Source organism: Pseudorca crassidens, chromosome 8 (assembly GCF_039906515.1).
Source record: "Pseudorca crassidens isolate mPseCra1 chromosome 8, mPseCra1.hap1, whole genome shotgun sequence".
NCBI lineage: Eukaryota > Metazoa > Chordata > Mammalia > Artiodactyla > Delphinidae > Pseudorca > Pseudorca crassidens.
The window spans coordinates 28,597,324-28,620,508 of record NC_090303.1 but is presented as its reverse complement, the minus strand read 5'-3'; the positions used below and the strand labels follow the sequence as shown (position 1 = coordinate 28,620,508).

The 23,185-nt window shown below is 36.5% G+C and overlaps 1 protein-coding gene across 2 annotated transcripts in view; it reads left to right on the top strand.

Annotated features, from left to right (window-relative positions):
• SEMA3A (semaphorin 3A) overlaps positions 1-23,185 on the top strand; it is a 507,605-nt gene that overhangs the window by 276,396 nt on the left and 208,024 nt on the right. The gene's annotated exons all lie outside the window — the stretch shown is intronic.

The following is a 23,185-nucleotide window of genomic DNA, read 5'->3' as shown; positions in this document are numbered from 1 at the left end:
CCCTTAAATAAATGGTAGACATTTCAGAGGCTTTCTTTTCATACTTTGTAAAGGTTTTTTTGTTTTGTTTTTTTTCCAGAGTCAAATTGTTTAATTATTGTAAGAATGAGATTATTAGTTAAATCAAAATTCTCAGACATATCTTTTTGAGTGATGATAATGTTTAATTAAAAATTATGAATTAAAACTTGCAAAACCTTTTTTATTTGCCATTATTCAATATATTATGACCACTTCAAAATTTAATTTGTATGAATAATGATTTACTAATTAAACTTGTTGACTTTTCTGGGATTTTCATTAGTCTGCCAAAGCACAGGCATATATTTACATATTCATACATACATGTGTACACATATATGAATAGGTGAATATACATGAAGGACAAAATTTATGTTAATATTTTAGAGTTAATAAAAACAATCTTGGCAATCTACACGTGGTAAATTATAATAAAATACTTTACAGATAAAATTGTTATTGGTTTTAAAGATAGTCATGTGTTAAATTACATATGTATATTATAGCACACGTGATCTTTTTTTTAATATTTATTTTTTTATCTTTGGCTGCATTGGGTCTTTGCTACTTTGCGCGGGCTTCCTCTAGTTGCAGCGAGCAGGGACTATTCTTTGTTGTGGTGCGTGGGCTTCTCATTGCGGTGGCTTCTCTTGTTGCAGAGTACGGGCTCTAGGCGCACGGGCTTCAGTAGTTGTGGCATGCAGGCTCAGTAGTTGTGGCTCGCAGGCTCTAGAGAGCAGTCTCAGTAGTTGTGGTGCACGGGCTTAGTTGCTCCACGGCATGTGGGATCTTCCCAGACCAGGGCTTGAACCCGTGTTCCCTGCATTGGCAGGCAGATTCTTAAACACTGCGCCACCAGGGAAGCCCCAGGCATGATCTTTTGAGTCTCATGAAAAGTCTTCATGAATATCTCAAGTATTCAAGTAATAATATAAAATGGAATTTGTCTTACACTGGAAATCTCCTCATAGCTAAAATGGAATGTGTCTTTGAAGAGTAGGGTAGTAACATGTATATTTTCACAGAGCAAAGACATTATAAATTCTTTGCAATACCTTATCTCCAGTAGTCACTGCATATATGGCATCAGATCTCTTATTTGCTGATACTTATTTAGTATGGCCTTTTCTTCCCAAATTCTTTTAACTTTAAAAATCATATTTTGGTTCTGAAGTCTTCGATTTGAGCACGCTGAAAACTAGAACTTTTTATTTATCTACTCGACAAGTATATCCAGGCAAAATAATAAAAAACAATATAAAACAAAATGCACAGTATCACATCTTGCGATCCAGTGCGGATCAGATCAAATGAGAGCTAGTGAAAGTCTCCAGTTTGAGGCTTCTCTGTTTGGAGCTGCCAGCCAGATTGGCCTTTGAAATAATAACTTATCAGTGCAGACTTTGGCAAGTAAGAAAATGACTGAGACCACAAAACCACCCCATGTAAGATAACTCACCAACTTTTGATAATGATATGCAGTCTTTAATAGCTTAAGGAAACCTGAATACTGAAGAGATGAATTTTCCAATTCTAACTTTTTTAGGTTGTTATTTCTCTTCATATAAATTATTTCCTAGACTCCACTATTGTCAGTGATATGAAATGCCTAAATATTTAGGCAACTAAATAGAGGTATAGATCTGTGATAACTAATTTTTCTTTGTTTTCTTTTTTCTTTATCATATATCAATCAAACATGATTTAAAAATATGTTGTGATTTTCAGTCTATTATATTTAAATTCTATATTGAAGAATTAATGCCATTAAAGGATTTTTCAGGAATAAATTTCACTGGAATCCATCAGTATGATTGCATATGTTCCTAGTAACAAAATAAAAGTTAAAGTGTTGGTAGCAGAGCATAATGTATTTCTATTTAGTGTGAATATATAATTGTATTTGAGATGTGAGCTTTAAGTAACTTATAAAGTTATCAAGAACTTAAAGTCAGCTGTAAGGAAGTGTGTGGTTTAACTTCTTATCCCAGTTTCTCTCATTTAAACTTCAGTGGTACACCTACGTATCACAGTTCCCAAGATCAAAATATCACACACACCTTTACATCGTTTTGGAGAACTGTAAAATCTAAAGTCAGGAGTATTTTAAATAGAATTTACACTTGAGTTTTTAAAATTCTTCCAGTACTGAAATAAATTTTTAATTGATCATTATCTATAACATTCATTTACAAAGTCATGATATTATAGCATAGAGAGTTACATTATTAATTGATGAAGACATTGCACTTATCAAACCTTCATGAAAATAAAAACCTATGATAAAATGATCCATTAATGCAAAGTTGTAAGTAAAATCTCCAAAACTCATGACAGTGTCTTAGTTCATGCGGTGAAAGCTGATTTTAAAAAGACCAGCAGTTGTAAACATAAGTTAGAACCAGTGTGAATCTTGGGATGGATTTTACCCTTCATGACTTCTAAGGTGCTGTTTAAAGGAACTACCATGATTTGCAGTTCTATGCTTCTGCTAATAGGTGGCACTAGCAATTTGAGACAGTTCTTTCATTAGTTTGGAAATGGGAAGGCTGCTAGGATAAATACACACAGAGTAGTGTGTGGAGACCAAGCTTGGAAAAACTGGCATGAGAGTCAGGATACGTAACAAGTACAAAACAGAAGCATTAGTTAAAATGGAATTTGCTACAGAATTTGATGTGCTCTTTGCATTTATTGGTACCTTCTGACCCTCAAAAAGTAGATTGTTGTAACCAAAATTAAATAAATAATGTAATTTAATTTAAATGAGAATTTACATGTGCAATTGGTCTATAAAATGTAAACAAAATAATGAGTGAAGCAGTAGTAACAAACAATCGGAGTGATGGACGGACAGTGTCCTGTGGATATGTATAAATAATACATATATAATTATTTTAAGCCTGGATCATAAAGTGCACTTAACAGGAGCGAGGCAGCCTGCCTGTGGCACATTATCACCCTCATTTATAATTGGAGAGTGGCTAGTTGAGAAGGTAAAATAATGTTTAGAAAATTACATTTGGTATATTTTTAAAAGAATGACTCCTTTAGATTTGTAGGTTATTTTAAATTATTATCATAATTAAACATACCAAAGAACCAATAAATTCTATCTGACACAAATAAGTCTAAATGTCTTCAGTTACTATCTCCTTCCATTGCCAAAACATAAACATCAGTATAAATAGAGAATTTGCACACTATTTCCAGATAGTAACAAAGCTGGACTCTGTCAAACCCAGGATAAGAGGATATACAATTTATACTTGAATTAGGGAACAAAGATAAGTAAAAATAAAATTCTGTTGAATAAATATGAAGAGTGAATTGGTCTTAGTGTTTTCTACAAGCTTAGAGTAAAACTGAAAGGGACCACGAATTTAGGGAGTCTTGTCATCTCATGAATGAGTCGTTGAAACTACATATCCAGGTTTCCTTTGCTTGAAGAGATGTGCCATGGGAAACAATGTTGACCAAAACTTTACAGTAACTTAATTTGTTACTGCAATCATAAACATGTCTTTGGATAAAATATAACATCACCCACTTGAGTCTTCATCAGCAAACTAAATGAAGTTTAGTTCTATTGATATGTCCAATGAGTTCTTTAGTCAAGAAAACTACTTATGTGGATCATCTTTGTTGTGTCAGATTGTGAGGTTCGAAGGCCAGATTGTATGGTTTTTCATTGGTATAATCTCAAAGGCTAGCACAGTCACTCATTGAATGAACTTGTACTTCATTGGATACACCTTGTTTTTAACCGCAAAGTATACCTGTTTATAAGTGAGTACAAAATTAATACAAATCTGTAATAAATCAATTCATTATAAGTGAATAGTACGTTATAATGTGGTAGAGAAAGTAAAGTCAGTTCTAAATGCTAAGGTAGGAGGATATCAGTGGAGGCATTTAGATGCATGCAAAGGGCAGTGGTATCTCCACAAATAGAGTCTCCTCTGAGCCAAGCGTATTCCAGCACTGAATCACAAAGTGTCTGGGTCACCTTTATTTGCCTGCAAGTAGGAGATGGAAAATATATAACAATAAATGCATCTCAGAAGCCTCTAGGAGAGAAATTATTTCATTCCTTTCAACAAATACCCTGAGTTTCCTTATTATGGTATCTCAGTACACACAACAAGAAAAGAAAAGTGAGCGAGACGATTCTAAAATCAAATAGTGGCTAAAGACATACTGTCTCCTTATCACTCTTACTGTATCTGGATTTTTGTGTAGAACAAACCAGTCCTACCAAACAAAGTTGAAAATGCAATCGTTTAAAAGTTTAAATTGGCTAGATTTCATTGTCCACACTTTTGGGAGAATCCTGGCTTTGCTCTCGGACAACCTGCTAAGATTAATGTTGCAGAGCCTTCCTTGCTTCTTCTTACCCTTGATTCAGCTTATCAAGAGCAGCAGTTACTCATTGCCCCTTGCTTTTCATCTCCAAGTAAGCCTCTGGCTTACTTTGGCTCTGTGCTCTATGGCCTGGGACCACCACCTACTTCCATCCTCAGCCCTTGCTCCCAAACCCCACCCGCCCAGGAGAGTAGATATGATAAGAAAGATCCACAGGAATCTTTGTTGAAGTGTGATGTGCAAAATATATGTTGAGTTTGTTGTTTAAGATCCCAATTTTATATAATCGAGACGGTGAGAGAGAACAGTAGGCTACTTTCCTTAGTCCACTTATAGGTCTATAATTGGTATCTAGAATATAAATTAATGTACAGTGCTTGACTTTACAGTCTTATAAAATATATGTTAGTCTCGTGACAAGGTAGAATTATCAATAGGAAAGGAAATAATACAACTACCCAGAGTGCTCTTACATACAAATCATAGTTATTCATGGTGTTTAAAAATGATTAAGTCCTAATCCAAGCACTTCCAGAATATATTTGGGGAAAGCCAAAACAAAGTTCTTTATGCCTGAGGTCAAATCAAAACTATACAAGCACTTTTGAGTCTTTATAATATGTGCAGAAATTTTACCTTCAAATTTGAAATTTCAAGAGAATAGACTCTGCTCTGTTGTAATCATCCTTTAAGAATTAGTTTAAATGAACCTAGGTTTTCATTAGCTATGCAAACTTCAATTATTTACAAAAATAAGTTATGATAAATAATAAGCATTTCTTACTTGTATTTTATATGTAAGACAAACACATAAAACCGTGTAAGGCAAGTGGCAGATTTCTTGATGAATAAGTAGATTCTTGGATAAATAAAGTGAATACATAATGGGACTTCTGAGGAAGGTGGTATCACATCTACCTAAAGACTTCAGGGAATTTTGTAAAATAAGGCATAAGGAAGGTGGGCCTTCAAAGACAAGAAGTATGTGAGAAGGCAGAAATAGAAAAAAGTGACAATTAAACTACTATCAAAAATATTTGGGGGATATTTTTTTATAAAAGCAATATATTTCATAAAGTATGTAATAATAGAGTTATATATATTCTTATGCATTCAAATGTGATATGGAAACAAGTGTGTCCTTTAACAAGGGGAACTTAAAGTTGTAGTATGTCAGGCTAGGAATGTCATCTAGTTAACAGGTGTTTGTCTATGTTTGACTGAAAATGAGAGCAAGATGGACAAGTGGCACATCCTTGAAAGACTTTTCCACAGTGGTCACAGTGGTCATTTGGGCTTATTCCATCTCTCCTTTGAGATTTATCTGTAAAGTATATGAGACAAGCTTCTTTCTAACCAATGGAGAAAAGAGGAAAGTTGAGTGTTGTTATCCAGTATAGAAAACACTGTGACTTTTGTTCCTTGAAATTATAAAATATACTGGTTTAGAATGCAGGTTTCTTCTTGTTCTCCTAGTGAATTCCTATTTTTTTTCTGCTTTACTCTATTATTTCTGTAACCAATCCACCAACAATTTTTTAAATTTATTTATTTATTTAATTTTTTTTACATCTTTATTGGAGTATAATTGCCTTACAATGGTGTGTTAGTTTCTGCCTTATAACAAAGTGAATCAGTTATACATATACATAAGTTCCCATATCTCTTCCCTCTTGTGTCTCCCTCCCTCCCCCCCCCCATCCCACCCCTCCAGGTGGTCACAAAGCACCGAGCTGATCTCCCTGTGCTATGCGGCTGCTTCCCACTAGCTATCTATTTTATGTTTGGTAGTGTATATGTGTCCATGCCACTCTCTCAGTTTGTCCCAGCTTACCCTTCCCCCTCCCCGTATCCACAAGTCCATTCTCTAGTAGGTCTGTGTCTTTATTCCTGTCTTACCCCTAGGTTCTTCATGACCTTTTTATTTTTTCTTAAATTCCATATATATGTGTTAGCATATGGTATTTGTCTTTCTCCACCAACAATTTTGAAAAGAGCAACTGCTATTTTATAAATCATATTTGTTTTTAATATGAAGGCACCCATATCATCTATATGATGATCATCAAGTATTAAGATGCCCCTTTAACTGTGTATTCCTGTTATGTGCCATGTCTTTAAATGCAAAGTCATATATTACATATATTTTAATTTGCTTAGCACTTTGTTATCATTCAGGATGTTCCTCTGGCTCACTTAAGAAGGAAACTTAGTTTCAGAACAAACAAGCTAGTAAAATCTTGGAACGTTTCATAACATATAAGACAAAGTTGTAGGTTCATGGTATTTTGCAACACAAACTGCAAAAAGTTACTTCTGGAATTTTGGTCATAATAGAATAATCCCTTGTACTTGCAGAATTATATATAGATGAAGAGCTACACAAATCAATGTGTTTATACGTAGTTCAAATGTGTGTGTATCCATAACAAATACAAGAAAAGTTACATTCAACTCATTACTTTTCTAAATCACATCATGTTTGAGAATTATGGAAAATGGAATGCCAATCACTAGAACACAGACTGAGGCAAAAGGTCATGGGAGACTGTCTCTCCCTTTGCTCGATGGCAGGTCTTGAGTGGTTCAGGACTGGCCATGATTTTCTGTCCTTTAGTGGTTGACCTTACCAGAGCATCTTCTACTGTGCAGTGCTGCTGTCTAGCCAAGTTCTCTGCTCTCTCTTAGGCACTAGCACTCTGAGAAGTTACCAAATTGCCTCTTTCAGTAGCCCTTCCATTAAGACTTCTCAGCATCTTGGCTCCAGGTCATGTAGTGTCTTTCCTCTAAAAGCACACACCTCTCAGGTCCTTCCACCTCCAGAATGTAGTGTGTGAGCAGGTCCCGCTGGTACAATAGCCTTTCATCTTTCCAGACTTGAAATAAATGATCTTTTTAACTGATCCTGGCCACCCTCCTCTACCCCTTTGCTCTGGAAGTACAAAGTCTTCAACCCATACCTTCTTATCCTATCCAAATAGATCTCCTCTAAGTCTATCATTTGGAAAACAAAATCTGTTCATTTTCCCCTGGGGGTATAGAAAAAGTTTCTAGGCCTCAAAAATTAAAAGGCTTTCTGTCTCTCTTGGGAAGAGGCTAGGAAGCTTTCATTTTTAGCAGATTAATCTACAGAAATTAAATGACTATTTCTTAATTAGGTAACTTTGCCACTTTAACTTTTCTCTAAGGGCTCTCTTCTACACACATACACCTAAAGCTAGACATCTGCCTAGAACAGAGGGTGTGGTGCTCATATTTTAGTCTAAATGTCTCAACTTTACATCTATAAAATATGCTGACTAAAGGACAAACAAATTAGTCTTCTTGACCCTTGAGATGTAGAAGTGTCCCACAACTGATGAGTGGGAAGAAAAGCACAGCAGAAAGCTGACAACTGGAGGGCATGAGCCAGGGTTACCCAGGGAACTCTTCCCAGTCTGCCCATGCCCCTGCTTGGGAAAATTACTTTCCCAGGTGCTACAAGTTCTGGGAACCAGTTGCTGAGTAAGCTAGGGGCTTTTGCATGTACCCCTTCTACATAGCAAAGGCCACAGAAAATCTACACTTGGATCTGTCACAGGGAACCCCAGCTGAACTTGTTTGTTCAAAACTATACTCACAGTCCTCTCTACAAACTTGTTTACCCTCTTGCTTCCCCGTTTCAGGGATTGTTGTCATTTTGTCCTAGTTGTTCAGACCACTAGCATCTTTGCCTTCCCCTTGCTGACTCTCCCCATATCTAACCAATCCCAGTGTTCTATGGATTCTCCCTCTGGAGTTCATCCCTCAAATCTTTCCTCTTCTGTCCTCCAGGTTAAGTCAGGCTCTTATCATTACTTGCCCTGTTATGACAGCAGTCACCTATAGTTGTCTCTTCTTTCTGTCATTACTGGCTACAACTCTTTCTGAAATTCAAATCTAATTATACCACTCCTTTTTAAAAAGTTCCTACTGATTACAGCCAAACTCCTTAGTTTTACCTAGAAGGATGATTAACCTAAAGTAGTCTAGGGCACAGAGGAGCTATTTGGAGGGCCTGCCATGGTTCAGCTATGAGGAAATGAATGCCGGAATAAGGATCATGATAATTGAAATGAGAAAGAAATGCTGGAAATGGGACACATTGAACGTATAGAAAAATTGGGTTTGGGGAATGATTGTGTGTAGGGAGGATCTGGAGAATTCAAGAACAATAAGTTTTAAGTTTTCTGCAACTAGGAGTATTATACAACAATTGATAGTATCTGGAAAGTGAAACTCTCTTCACCTTACAGCCCAACCATGCCCCAATATAGTACTCCCTTCACGTCACACCTGTGACCTTGCTGCCGCCTGTCCTCTCACGCTCTCAATTGTGTACTGACGTTGTCCTCTCAAACAGACATCGACTTGAGTATCACCTTTGGCAAGGCTTTTGAAGAGGCAGAGAAACAGAGGTAGGAAACATAATATGGCACCTGTCCTGAAGAAACTTAGCATTCGGAAGGGAAGAAGACACAGATAGTCAACTTTGTAAGATCACACCTGCTCTTTATCTATCTTATATTCTCAGTCAAGTACAGAGTCTTGTGCATGACAGAGCCTTACTAAATACTCCTTGAATGAAATGATTGAAGGAATAAGTGAGGAGGTGGCTGGTAATCATTCCAGATGAGAGAGCTAAGGAGCAGAGGTGAGACCATACAAACAATGGATTTGAGAACAAAACATAGCCCAGTTTAAAGGTTTGTAAAATCAAGTACTGGGGCTTCCCTGGTGGCCCAGTGGTTGAGAATCTGCCTGCTAATGCAGGGGACATGGGTTCGAGCTCTGGTCTGGGAGGATCCCACGTGGCGTGGAGCAACTGGGCCCGTGAGCCACAACTACTGAGCCTGCGCGTCTGGAGCCTGTGCTCCACAAGAGAGGCTGCGATGGTGAGAGGCCCGTGCACCGCGATGAAGAGTGGCCCCCGCTTGCCACAACTAGAGAAGGCCCTCGCACAGAAATGAAGACGCAACACAGCAAAAATAAATAAGTTAATTAAAATCAAGTAGAGAAATATTTGATTGGAAGAAAAATAATTTAAGGCTACAGGAGCAGTTCAAATGCTGATAAATGGTAGGGAACTCTGAAACAGAGTGTACAGGATTTAAACTTTAGATTCGAGTAATAGATGATGAAATTTTTTAAAGTTTATAAGTGAGTGGCATGTGCGAAGCAACACTTAGGCATCCCGAATCCTGGGAGTAGGGCTTTAGTTCTGAGTTACTGAGTCATCATCTGAGATGCAGAAGCAAGATTCTGTAACAAGACTTATAACTCAGGTTAGGCTTCACGTAATGACCTTGTTATCCTGGGGTACAGAGACTTCATATGTGGGCATGTAGCTCACCTTATCTACATAGAGCATATATTTTCACATGTCCAGAAAAATGCAAGTTATACTTAAGAAAAACTGCAGATATTTATGATTTCATGTAAAATTATAAATTCCAACAGTTGAGTGTCATTTAGGATATAGCTCTACCTAAAAATATTCTACATTATGTACTAATTCCTTCAAATATTAAGTTTATGGCAGACTATACATGTAAAACTTCTGATGAGGAATGATACATGCATTTTACTCTGTCACAAAGTCACTATTTAGGCAAAGCAAGATATCAAAGGTGACTTTCTTTTTTCCCCATCACCATATTATATGAGTTCATCATTCTTCTTTTTTCTTTTTTTCTTTTCTTTTTTTTTGCGGTACGCAGGCCTCTCACTGTTGTGGCCTCTCCCGTTGCGGAGCACAGGCTCCGGAGGCGCAGGCTCAGTGGCCATGGATCACGGGCCCAGCCGCTCCGCGGCATGTGGGATCTTCCCGGACCGGGGCATGAACGCGTGTCCCCTGCATCGGCAGGCGGACTCTCAACCACTGTGCCACCAGGGAAGCCCAGTTCATCATTCTTTTGATGAATATTTTTTTTTTTTTTCTCCTGGGCTGGAAAGCAAAGATTCACTCCTTTGCATTTGATTCTAACTAGATAAAATTAGAAGCTGTACTCAGAGCAGCTACTCCTAAGACTGAGATTCCCTGTTGGACTCTCACATGCTGACCTGGAGCCATGGAGTTTTCTTACTTTCATTGCATGTTTTTCATGTTCAGTAGGGTCTCAGCCTTCTTTTGCTTCCCAAGGTGCTTATTCAGAACAGAATTAAGGTTCCCTCTGCTCACTCTAACAGAGCAGACGTCCGTTCTCTATCGATTCAACCCCCTAATCCAGACAGATTCTTGAGAAAGATTTCTAGCATAACAACAAAATGAGACCCAGTGACTCAAACAAATAGTTTCTTTCTGGCATGCATGAAATCACTTAGCAAGGCACAGTGTCCGTTGTGCCTACTGTTTCATCAGAAACAAGATTACTACTTATCTGATTGGCTTTGCTCTTTAGCTGTCAAATTGGAAAACAACTGTCTACTCTATGACAGTACTTCTGTTTCCATCTATATAAACATCTGCACATTAATTCTGAAAGAATCTGTTTAGTCTATTCTAAGCAGATGCCATATAAGGGAGTGAAATGAGCAATGTTATAGCGATTGGTTTCTTTTGTTTTTTTTTGTGGTACTCGGGCCTCTCACTGTTGTGGCCTCTCCCGTTGCGGGGCAACAGGCTCCGGACACGCAGGCTCAGCGGCCATGGCTCACGGGCCCAGCCGCTCCGCAGCATGTGGGATCTTCCCGGACTGGGGCACGAACCCGTGTCCCCTGCATCGGCCAGCGGACTCTCAACCACTGCGCCACCAGGGAAGCCCAGCGATTGGTTTCTTTAGTACAGGTCTCAGTCCAGAATATTGAACTGTACCACAAGCAACATACACTAAGGGTCATAGTCTCCCGAACAGATTCTCCATTGTACATATTACACCATCTTTTTCATACAAATTAGTTTTCTTTATAGAGTTAATAGCAGATTTACTGCCTTTTCACATTTACTAAAGAATAAAATTTCACATTCTTGGAGTATACAAAATGATAGCACATATTCAATTAAAATTATATATATTTGATCATATGTGTTGTCATTATTTAGTATTACTGAATAGTAAGTCATGCTGTGTTTACAGAGTTCAGGTACCTATTTGCTGGCCTTTTGAAAATCAGTGGCCTTTTTGAATTTAGCTGCTGGAACAAAAATTTCACCAATACAAGAGGAATCTAAGCCTAGCAAAGAAAGCAATGAATTGACTCTGGCATTTTCTAGGTGTTAGGACTCTGGCATGTATTTTAGCCTCAGGTTGCTCTTCTGTTAAATGCAGAGAATAGCTACTTTACAGTAGCTCTTATTGGGATATTGACAATACACGTGTAAGGTGTTCAGTCAGTGCTTGGTACATGGAAGAGGTTCATTAACTATTAATTCCTTGTGGCAGATTCATAATTGCATAGGTTCTAGGTTACAGTGTTTTGCTCATTCAGAGTGGGTATGCATGCATGCATTCTCTAGCTATTATGCTTATTTTGTGAACCAAATTAATAAATGCTAATAATACAAAGAAAATCACAGTTATTATATTTGTAATGTGCTTCTTTCAGAGACACGTAGCATAATAGTGCAAATCTTTGAAAACATGAAGTTTGTCAATGTCATCTGGTCACAAAGGAGAACCCTTTGTGAAAAGCTAGTGTCGCAAGTAAACAGTTGTAAAAAAATTTAAAAAGCTGAGTCTAACATTCAGCCTTTCAGTCCTACATAAGTGCCCTTCAATGTCTTGGTGTTGACTTGTTGCTTGTCACAGTTTTAAGTGACTGGACTATGGATGAGGGTATACATGATACTGACCATCGGGGGACTTCCCTGGTGTCGCAGTGGTTAAGAATCTGCCTGCGGGCTTCCCTGGTGGTGCAGTGGTTGAGAGTCCGCCTGCCGATGCAGGGGACACGGGTTCTCGAGAATCTGCCTGCCAATGCAGGGGACACCATTTGGATCCCTGGTCTGGGAAGATCCCACATGCCATGGAGCAACTAAACCCGTGCGCCACAGCCACTGAGCCTGTGCTCTAGAGCCCACGAGCCACAACTACTGAAGCATGCATGCTCTAGGGCCCATGCCGCGCAACAAGGGAAGCCACCGCAATGAGAAGCCCGCGTGCCTCGACGAAGAGTAGCCCCTGCTCGCCGCAACTAGAGAAAGCCCGTGTGCAGCAACGAAGACCCAACACAGCCAAAAAATTAATTAATTAATTAATTAATTTTAAAAAACACTAATTATGGGGATGAAAGCAGACATGATTTTTAGGTCTTCTGGCTCTCAATGCTTAGTGAGCCAGACTGAGCAAAGGAGCACCTGTTTCTTAAGAAAAGACTTGCCTGCATCTCGCAGATTATAAGTTCCAGTTTGTGTTTTCAACATGAACCAAGGTCAGCCATTTAATATTCAGTAAAAATAACCAGGAAATGACTAGTTTTATTAGCTCCTGTACTTACAGCATATCCTGTCAAATGGCGTAATGGTTGCCTTGAATATTATTTTGTTATGACTTGGTCCATGAAGACACAACATCCTTCACGACAACTTACAAAGTATTGAATCCACAGAGGAATTAACACAATATTCCCATTTAATATGTCCCCGAGGCTGAATGAAACATTGTAGATATGAAGTCTGAGTCTTTCAGACCAATTCTATGAACCTCCTGTGATGGCGAATAACCCACTTGCAGGAAAAAGGATATGCAGTCATTCGAGAAAATAAACTTGCAGTCTGAAGCTAGTAAATAGAATGAAGAAAATGTTGGGAGCCACTTAAAGGGGCTTTTGTCTAACAGAAGACACTGGGAAGCCAGACTGGGAAATCTAGACGTTGTCAGAAGGGGAGGTGACACTAACCACAGTTGGCTTTTAAAGGACTTCTCTGGAAGGCAGAATTCCTTTGAAAAACACTTTATGCACCAGCATGAATAAGTTTCTGAGGTACTGTAGACAAAGATGAATTTTATTTCTTTGTGGCTTTAGCAATGTTACAATGCTCATAAACTCTTTTACCTTATGCCAGACATGTGGAAGCAATCAATATATGTAAATGATATGTGAAGGTGAGGCATAGTTTTAGCTTAAAAACTTAGACTGTCTGCGGTTATAAATTATAACCACATCACAAAGAGCTACTCGCCTTTTAATAGTAACTTAAATGTAAAAATAATCAGCGATGAATTCTTAAAACTGCTAGTGTTTTCTTAGTAAAGTACAATAAATGTAAAATATAGTGCTACTTTGTGCTGTTACATTATTTTTAAGACAACATTTAAAGGCAAATATTTTTTACTTTAAGTAATTATTAAAATGTAAATAGCTGTAGTTAGACATAATTACATCAGTCTATCTCTGAAAAATTACTTTTTTGCCAAGGGTTGCATTTTAGATTAACTCCAATTGCCCTTATTAATATTAATGCCCCCCTTTTTCTGTTAACATTATATCAATTTGGTTTTTGCCTATAATATACTTTTTTATATTTATATATGTGTGTATATATGTATTCCTATGCTTTGTAACATTTTGTAAATTTTGAACATATAAACATGAATCAAATCTCCCAGCAAAGGAAACAGATATAATAAAAATAAATGTTTCCCTTTCTTTAAATTCAAAACAGTGAAACTGTTAGTCTCAATATGATGGTGCTGTGCCTCTTTTAAAATATTTTTACCATCTGCTCTATATAAAGCTGGATATTAAAATAACATGAATTCAAAGTAGTGTTAGACACACACACACAACTAGTAGAGGGAAAGAAAGTAAAATAAAATAAATCAAAGATGAATATTTAAACATTAATTTATCATCTTTTCAATGAAAAAAAGATCATATTTTGTTAGACTGAAATCAGGTCTGTTATATCCCCAATTTACTCATAGTAAAACAAACAAAACTCATTCTAACATACGTACTCGAGAGAACCAAGAAACAATCATTATACTAAATATTTAAATAAAATTCACCAATATAGAATGGCTCTACATGCCATACTTCATTCAGCAGGCATGTACTGGTGCAGGGTCTCTGACAAACGGGACAGAGATAAAAGACACAGTCCCCATGCAGAAGAATCCTACCCTCCTATATCAACCCAGATTAATTAGGGTTTAGTATATCATCGGGCTAATTTTTTAAAATATGGAAGTTTTACAAAATAGAATGAATTCCTCAGTCTACTAGACAAATGCCAGTTGCCATTTGGAGTTTATTTCCTAGAGCAATAGTAGAGGAATGTGAGGAGAGGGAGAATGACCAGGAATGGAGAAACATTGACTCAGCTGCTGGATGTGAACAGTCCTAAAAGAAAGACAAATTCTTCAACTCAGATGCTTGTGCCCGTGTGTTGTTGTTGTTGCAGTTTGGTCTAGGGTTTTACTGTAACTCTGATTACTCAGCACGTATTTCCATGCTATTATGCTCTTGCTTCTTTAAATAGTATTCTCTTTCTCATCCATAAAATGTTCTTTTAAAACAAACTCGTTTCAAATGGACAAAAATTAACTAGGTATAACTATGCACCAATCACTATAATGATTACTATGAAAAGAAAATCATACAGGGTTAATCCCTTTTCTCAAGAACCTCACAACATAGTGCTCGAGACAGTATACCACCCAACAATAAGGCAAATTGGTCCATCAGTTAGATATAAAACAAATGCCATGAAATTTAGAGGTGACAGTGGCTTGTTAATTATGCTGCAGTATGATATTGAGCATAGAGAAAATATGTTTTACAGGGAGTGAAAATTAATCTAGACATACAAGGATGAAGAAAATTTTCCAAGGAAGCATGGGGAAGCCCTTTCTGGTAGAAGCACAATCTGGAAACATGAGGCATTAATATGTATAGCTTATCTAAGGAGCCACAACATTAATTGAACATTAATTTAATCTTTATGGAAAGGGGTAGCAGATAGTGAGGCAATGGGAGCCAGTTCTGAAACTCTGAGTATGTCAGGGATCAGTGATTCTTTATAATCTTTGATCATCCCTCATACTAATATGGTATGCAATGAAGTACACTATACATTGTGGAATATGTACAAAGATAACGTGAATTCTGCCCCAGGGGCAAGAGTTTGTTAAAACACCCAAATGTGCAAAGAGTAATGTATCCTAACAAAGGACTGTGAGAATTCGGAAAATTAAGATATCACAGAGGCCATGGATCAGGAAAGTACTCTTGTGAGAAGAAGAATTTGAGGTGAGCCTCAAAGAGCCTTTTGGCAGGTGTGGAGGAGAGAGGAAGAATAGAAAACATTCTAGGTGACGGAAGTAAATAAACAATAAACAGAGGAGAAAGTGTTAAGGGTAGTTCATGAAGTGTTTAGTATATTAGTTTGCTTAACCATATTTTAAAAAATCATATGAGGTACGTTCAGGTACTAATTGAATAATCATGGGCAGTTAACTTGATTTCTCTGAGCACACGATGCATGACACAAAAGAGTATTCAGTACCTATTCAGTCTTTTTCCTTCAGTTTCCAATGGAAATGTTTAAATATCCCATAAAATATGTCATCGTCATTATTATTATTTTTTTTTTTTTGCGGTACGCGGGCCTCTCACCGCTGTGGCCTCTCCCGTTGCGGAGCACAGGCTCCGGAGGCGCAGGCTCAGCGGCCATGGCTCACGGGCCCAGCCGCTCCGCGGCATGTGGGATCTTCCCGGACCGGGACACGAACCCGTGTCCCCTGCATCGGCAGGCGGACTCTCAACCACTGCGCCACCAGGGAAGCCCATTATCATTATTTTTAATTCATATGTTTAAGTACATTTTAGGTTCATGGTACCAAGTCCAGAACAATAATCTACTTAGAATCGGTAGAACATAGTAGTTAAGAACATGGTGTTAGTAATCAGGAATTTGGGGCTCAAATCTGACCCTTGACTATGTGACCTTGGACAATATGCCCCACTAAAACTCAGTGTTTGTTTAAAAGATGGGGATAATAAAAGATCTAACCTTTTGGATGCTTCTGTAGATTACATGAGGTTTAGCTGGTACCCTTTTAAAATGTATCATGGATGATACACATGGAGTACTAGCAAAGCAACCGGCATGGTGAGTGCCCAGTAATATTGCATTTTGATAGAAAATATAGGAATGGGTCACAAAATGAGGTATCAGGTCAAGTGATAAAAGTGTAGAAAAGATAATAAGTGTAATGGAGAAGCAGAGGAGGCATTCTTTACCAAGGATTGAGATGAGAGCTGAGAAGTCAAAGATGGGTACAAGTAAGATAAGTCGAGAGTTGAGATAGTGCTGTGAGCAGTTAGGTAAAAACGTAAGCTGTATTTGGAGGGGAAAGACAAATGTTTTGTTTGTTTGACTGCCTTTTCCCTCTATTGTATTAAACATTGGTTTACATAAATCATTTCAGTAAATATGGCTACCCTTGTTGATGTAGGTGCTAATTATTGTGACTGATTTTCTATTTTCTCTCTGTCTCCTGAAAAGATTGATAAGCAATGACTACGTCAAGATGTATGAAATAGAAGAGAATTGAAAGAGCAAGATGACTAGATATCTCAGCAGTTATTGCTAACAATAGAGTTGTTTGATGTAATGATCTATCCAGAAGTTTATCAAGACAGTTAAAAGGCTACAAGTCAATAAAATCAGACAAGTGGAATCAGGGGGAGGAAATAGATACTGTGAGGTGGGATTGGGGAAGAGGAAACTACTTAAAATTATATTGGTTAATACTTTACTTTTTCTTATATCTCTCATTCATTTGAGACAGGAAACAACTCTACCTTTCAAAATTATTTAAAGTTTTGTAAAGAATATTGAATTGTTTAACCATGATCGCTAAATGGAGTCTTTTCTAAGTGATTTATAAAAAGTGAACGTAATAAATATCATATATAGAACAAAACTTATAAAAATTGTTGTTACTAAACAATAGCTTGTTTCCATAATCTCATTATAGTTCCCTTGTTATTGAACTTGTGCCTAACAATCTGTGATTCTTTTTAGTTCAGGAAAAGAACAGAGAGTTTTACCTTATGTGACAATAATGGGCGGGTGCTATAGCTAAATAACTGGGGTGATATTATGTCCTAATCATTTACAAGAATAAAATGCATGACCTATCAAGGGGAACTAAAGACAGGTAACCTACGAGTAGATTATTTTTTATAATGTGCCTTCTGATAGGTTATGGATCAAAATATCCTTTATGAAGCATAACAGCTATACACAGTAAAGGCTGTGTGTTGTATGCCCGTTAGCTCTGATGCCACAATTCTAAAGCCATGCCATTGGATTATAGCTCTATTAACTATTTTCTCTTAACGCATACAGAAGAATAGCTTTATTTGAATGCACGTTTCATCATTTTCTTTTAACTTTTGGAAGTAGCATTTTCTTAACTTTTTCCCTGTGTATTCCTAATAATAGAGGACAGTTCCAAAAATATTTTCAAGAACTCGATAGCACTACTGAAGTTGTCCAATATTATGGCCCAAGGCTAGACATTATTATGCAACAATGAATAAGGCTTAGATGGTGCTGTTTCCAATTTCCAGAGCCAGTTATCTTCACTACTGGAATTGAATGTTGCACACTCTAAACTTCACGCATGTTACTAGGAAAGATGACTCCAGACTAAATTATTTGAATTATTTGCCAAAGTAAATCAAAGTCGTTGCTTTCGTTTCACAAACATTGTCAGAGAGGCTAGGAAATGCGAGTGAATAGGAAATACTAGTATTGTTCTTTGTCAGGTTGGAAACTTCTTTTAAATGCTTAAAGAAATAAGCATTCTTAAACACTACTTCTTCAGTCTTAGATTAAGCATAGGAAGACCAGCTGTTTGCTTGGTCTACAAATATTGATTTTTCTACTGTTATCTTTGGAGAAAAGGAGTTCATCTTAAGCCACTGTTCCAAACTCTTATGGGTAGTAATCTGGCACCTTAGTGGTTTGCCATGCCATCTTTCATAAATAAATAAGCTCATACATCTTAGAAGATAATAGATGATTTATTTTTCTTTTTGTTAGGTATACATAAACTGATGGTATGTTTTCCATTAAACACAGGAAGAGAGAACCATTTGTGGTAGAAATTCCAATAGAAAACATATTTACACCCATCTGATCTTTATTCCAGTCTGGATAATAATTTTTTGATTTGTCTGCTCCTTTTTTCAAAGTTCTTAGTATTCATACTAATTGGGGCCTTTATTTAAATGGCTTTCAGCAATTTGCAACACACCGCACAGTAACCTCTTAATGTGCATTTAGAACCAAGATTTGTATCTACTGAAATGTAAGAACTGCATCCTAAATAATTTATAACTTCAACGAAATAAGATATTGCGTGTATTAAAAAGGGAGCAACTAAGTAGAAAGAATCATTCTTAGAAAAAAATATTGAGTTTTAATTCATAATTGCATATTTAGGCTGTCACAGATCTACCATTTCCATGCCAAATAAAGTGATAAGAGTGCTGTGAAAATTTAATGCTTGTTAATGTTGGAGAATCACTGTGACCATAAATAAAAACTGCTATAAAACTTCAGAGCATTCTTTTGTGGGGCAGGCAAGGTTCACGTAGAGTCTGCTCCGATGCCTATTTCCAGACATTTAGGATTCACATATCCAGCTTTTAATAGTACGTACATCTACTTGATGGAATGTTTATCAGACTGTTTTATTCAAAATGATGGATATAATAATATAGAGAAAAAGTAAAAAGACTGATGTAAGTTTCTAATCAAGACATTTGTTAGCTATCATTTAGATAACCAAAACCATTTATCTGTTGGTTTCATGCTCTGCCCTTAAGTCATCCGGATGACTCTGAAAGAAAGGAGTGGAATTTGCTCTCAAGAAAATTCTAACTTTCAACCCTAGCAGCAGGGTCCCAACTAACACAGAATGCTGATGACTAAACTTCCCCATGTACCTCCCAAGTGGTGAACACTCATGCTTCTAAAGCAAAGGGGAACTGATACATGGGATACTCAACTGGCATAAGTAATACAGTGAGGTGCTGGTTTGAGATCAACCCTCCTACTCCTTTTTACTGAGGTTGATTGGCATTCCCCAACATTGATGTATCCTGATGTTTGAAATAGCGTTAGCTCTAAAGCAATTGTTTTTAAAGTTACTTAAAATAAATAACCCTTTATGTTAGAAGTAAATAATGGTGATGATAAAATTAATATCAACCATCACTACTTAATGAATATTTATTATTGGCTAGAAATGGTACTAAGATTTTTGGGTAAACCATGTAATGTAATCATTACAGCCATTCTAATCAGTGGACATTTTCCATCCTTTTATGGATGAGGAAACCAAGGCCCAAAGTACAGCAAGTAGTAGGGAAAACAAAATTTTCATGTCTGTCTGATACCAAAGCCTTTACATTTTTTTTTTAATTTTGGTAAGGACACCTAACGTGAAATTTACCCTCTTACGTTTTAAGCGTATAATACATTATTGTTGATTACAGGTATAATGTTGTATAGCAGCTCTCTAGAGCTTATTTATTTTGCTTAACGGAAACTTTATGCCAGTTGATTTGTAACCTCCCATTTCCCCCTCCCCTAACCTCTGGTAACCACCCATTCCACTCCTTGATTCTATGAATTTGACTATTTTAGATACCTCATATAAATGGAATGATTATTTTTAATCATTGGCTCTCCATTGAAGAAGATCTGATTGCAGGTGATTGAAAAAAAGAACACTACTCAAAGGCTACAACCGTGCAATTTTACATGATCGTTTTGATCCAAAAAGTGACTTAAAAATAACAATGTCAAAATCACAGAGTCCTAAAATTCTTTTTTTTTTAACTATTTTATGGGTTTTGACAAATGCACATATCCCTCATTATAGTATCATACAGAATGGTTTCGTTGTCCTAAATCCTCTGCTCTGACTGTTCATCTTTCCCTCCTCCCTAACCCCTGGCAATCACTGCTCTTTTTACTGTCTCCATAATTTTGCTTTTCTGGAATATCATATAGTTGGAATCATACAGTTTGCAGCCTTTTCAGATTGGCTTCTTTCACTTAGTAATATGTATTTAAGGTCTTTTCATGGCTTGATAATTCATTCATTTATTTATTTTCAACATCTTTATTGGAGTATAACTGCTCTACAGTGGTGCGTTAGCTTCTGCTTTATAACAAAGTGAATTGAATACTATGGATATACCACAGTTTATTTATCCATTCACCCACTGAAGGACATCTTGGTTGCTTCCAAGTTTCATCAATTGTGAATAAAGCAGCTATAACCATCTGAGTGCAGGTCTTTGTGTGGACTTACATTTTTGAAGTCTTTTGGGTAAATACCAAGTAGTGAAATTGCTGGATCATATTAAAATTCTTGATATAAATTATTGCTATTGGGCTTGAGGGGCGAAACATTTCAGAGACTACTACATTTCCAAGAAGTTAACCAGAGATTGTTCATCTTTTTCTAACTTAAAACACACCCTAATACCTAAAATCTTTGGAAAAAAAAATGAAATCTTTTTTTCTAAGCATATGGGCTACTTATAAAAATGAACACTCAGTCCCATAAGAAGCCTTACTCCCATCATAGATATTCATTCATTCTGTATCTTTATTTTGAAAATGATTTCCATAAAATCTTTCATTTTTTAGAAGTGAATAATAATGCATAGTTTTCCCATAATGCGTAGCTAATCATGTACCATTATGTAATTAAGTTTACTGAAATAAAAAAGATAATATATAAAAAGTAATTTTTGCAATAGCAAACAGTTCTAGCCTCTTTTTTTTTTTGATGTGCAAGATGTTTCAGCATACAAACCATTATTTCAGATTTCAAGAAAATTTTAAGCACACTCAGATGAAACTTCTATAATATGCCTAGTTGAAGCTGAAATAATGCAAAACCTCTGCATTCCACAGGATTTACTCTCTAAAACATAAATCCTTTCCTAACATCCAAATATTGCCCCAGCATTGCTAGCATGTTGAACCTGGTTCATATAAAGGTTCCTAAGTTTTGGCAAACTTTTTGACAAATGAATGAAATCACAGACTGGAGTCAATTGTCACATTCTATTGCGGATACTTTATTGGAGGCATTATCTCTCAGAATTAATGAAGCGGGCAGATTTATGAAATGTTAAGAGACTCACCAATCTTTTAAGAAGAAAGAGAAAAATGGTGTTTACATAATGTGCCTTCTCTAGTTTTACAGTAAGTGATAAGTTCTTCTGTTTAGAGATAACAACAAAGTGTCCGCTGTGAACACCACAGGTTATGTTTTTGTTTTTTATTTAGCTCTTTCACTTAAAAAACATGTTTCCAGTGTTGTTCAGATGAACAGCTGGAATACTTAATTGCAATAAAGCGCTTGCCTTGACTATCATGAACCTGGAAATTTATAAAGGATTAGTAAAGGGACCAATTATGCATTATCTCAGTATTTCTGTACCTCAGGGTTTGATTTCTGTTTCATATTCCCGCTTGTGAATTTCAGATCCAAATATCTCTTTGTATCCGGGTCTGTGCTTCTGAATGTACCAACTTAACTTTAAACGACAACTTGTGCTCATCAGGTCCTCTTTCTCAGACTCCTCTTATCTTCCACCCGCAGTGTATGGCACCATCATCCGTGCAGCTGAGTTGAGAATTTGGGTCATGCTGGGTTTCTCCATGATAGTAAATGGATTTGATTACATATTTCCAATAAATAAATAACAATTTTATAAGAGTTTTTAAAGATAGTTCAAATTGTTCAGTGGAAGGCTCTTACTTTTCTATGATTAGTAATGCTACCTTAAGAGATAATATGACAAAAATAGGCCAAATACCCTAACTGTCAATGTGGAGATATACAAAATGAATATATTGGTTGGTAAACTCACAAAACATTGACAAATTCTGATTCAAAACTTAAAAGAGTGTGTTTGAGATTTGAAAAAATTCAGTGAAATCTTGCTTTTGATCATTTAGCTTCCTTCCTCTACTGCTGAACATGTAACTTAATAGCTGCTCTTTTTTTTTGATTCTTGTTTGAAGAAGCCTGGTGGCTTACATTATTATCTTCATGGTACAGCAAATGGAGGAAAGTAAAAATAATCATGTTTCCATGTAAGCAGGATAAAATATAATATTTGGTTAAAAACATTTAAAATGTTTAGTATTAAACTAATTTGGTTCTCTCTTAATATGATAATTTTTTTTTTTTTTTTTTTTTTTTGCGGTACGCGGGCCTCTCACTGTTGCGGCCTCTCCCGTTGCGGAGCACAGGCTCCGGACACGCAGGCTCAGCGGCCATGGCTCACGGGCCGAGCCGCTCCACGGCATGTGGGATCTTCCCGGACCGGGGCACGAACCCGCGTCCCCTGCATCGGTAGGCGGACTCTCAACCACTGCGCCACCAGGGAAGCCCAATATGATACTTTTTTTAATCAAAAAAAGTATAATAATTTTATTTTGTTCATTAATATTTTCATTTTATTTTGTTTTCTACAAATCTTACATTTTGCCACTGTTTAGCTATTTAAGATATTATTTATCTAGATTTATATTAGAAAACAATAGAAAACAATTGAAGGGTATACCAATATCAACATTAAATTAATTGGCCATTAATTTATAATTAATGACCAGCTAATATCTCTATGTTATTATTTTGAAAAGAATGAATTTTTCTAGTGATTTTGTGTATTTAAAGTTAGAACACTTTCTAATCTTTGGCAAAGGTGTTAATTTACATATTCACATGTGATTTACATATATTAAAAAGCTTCACCTCTTTGAAAGTAGTATAAATCCCTCAGATCT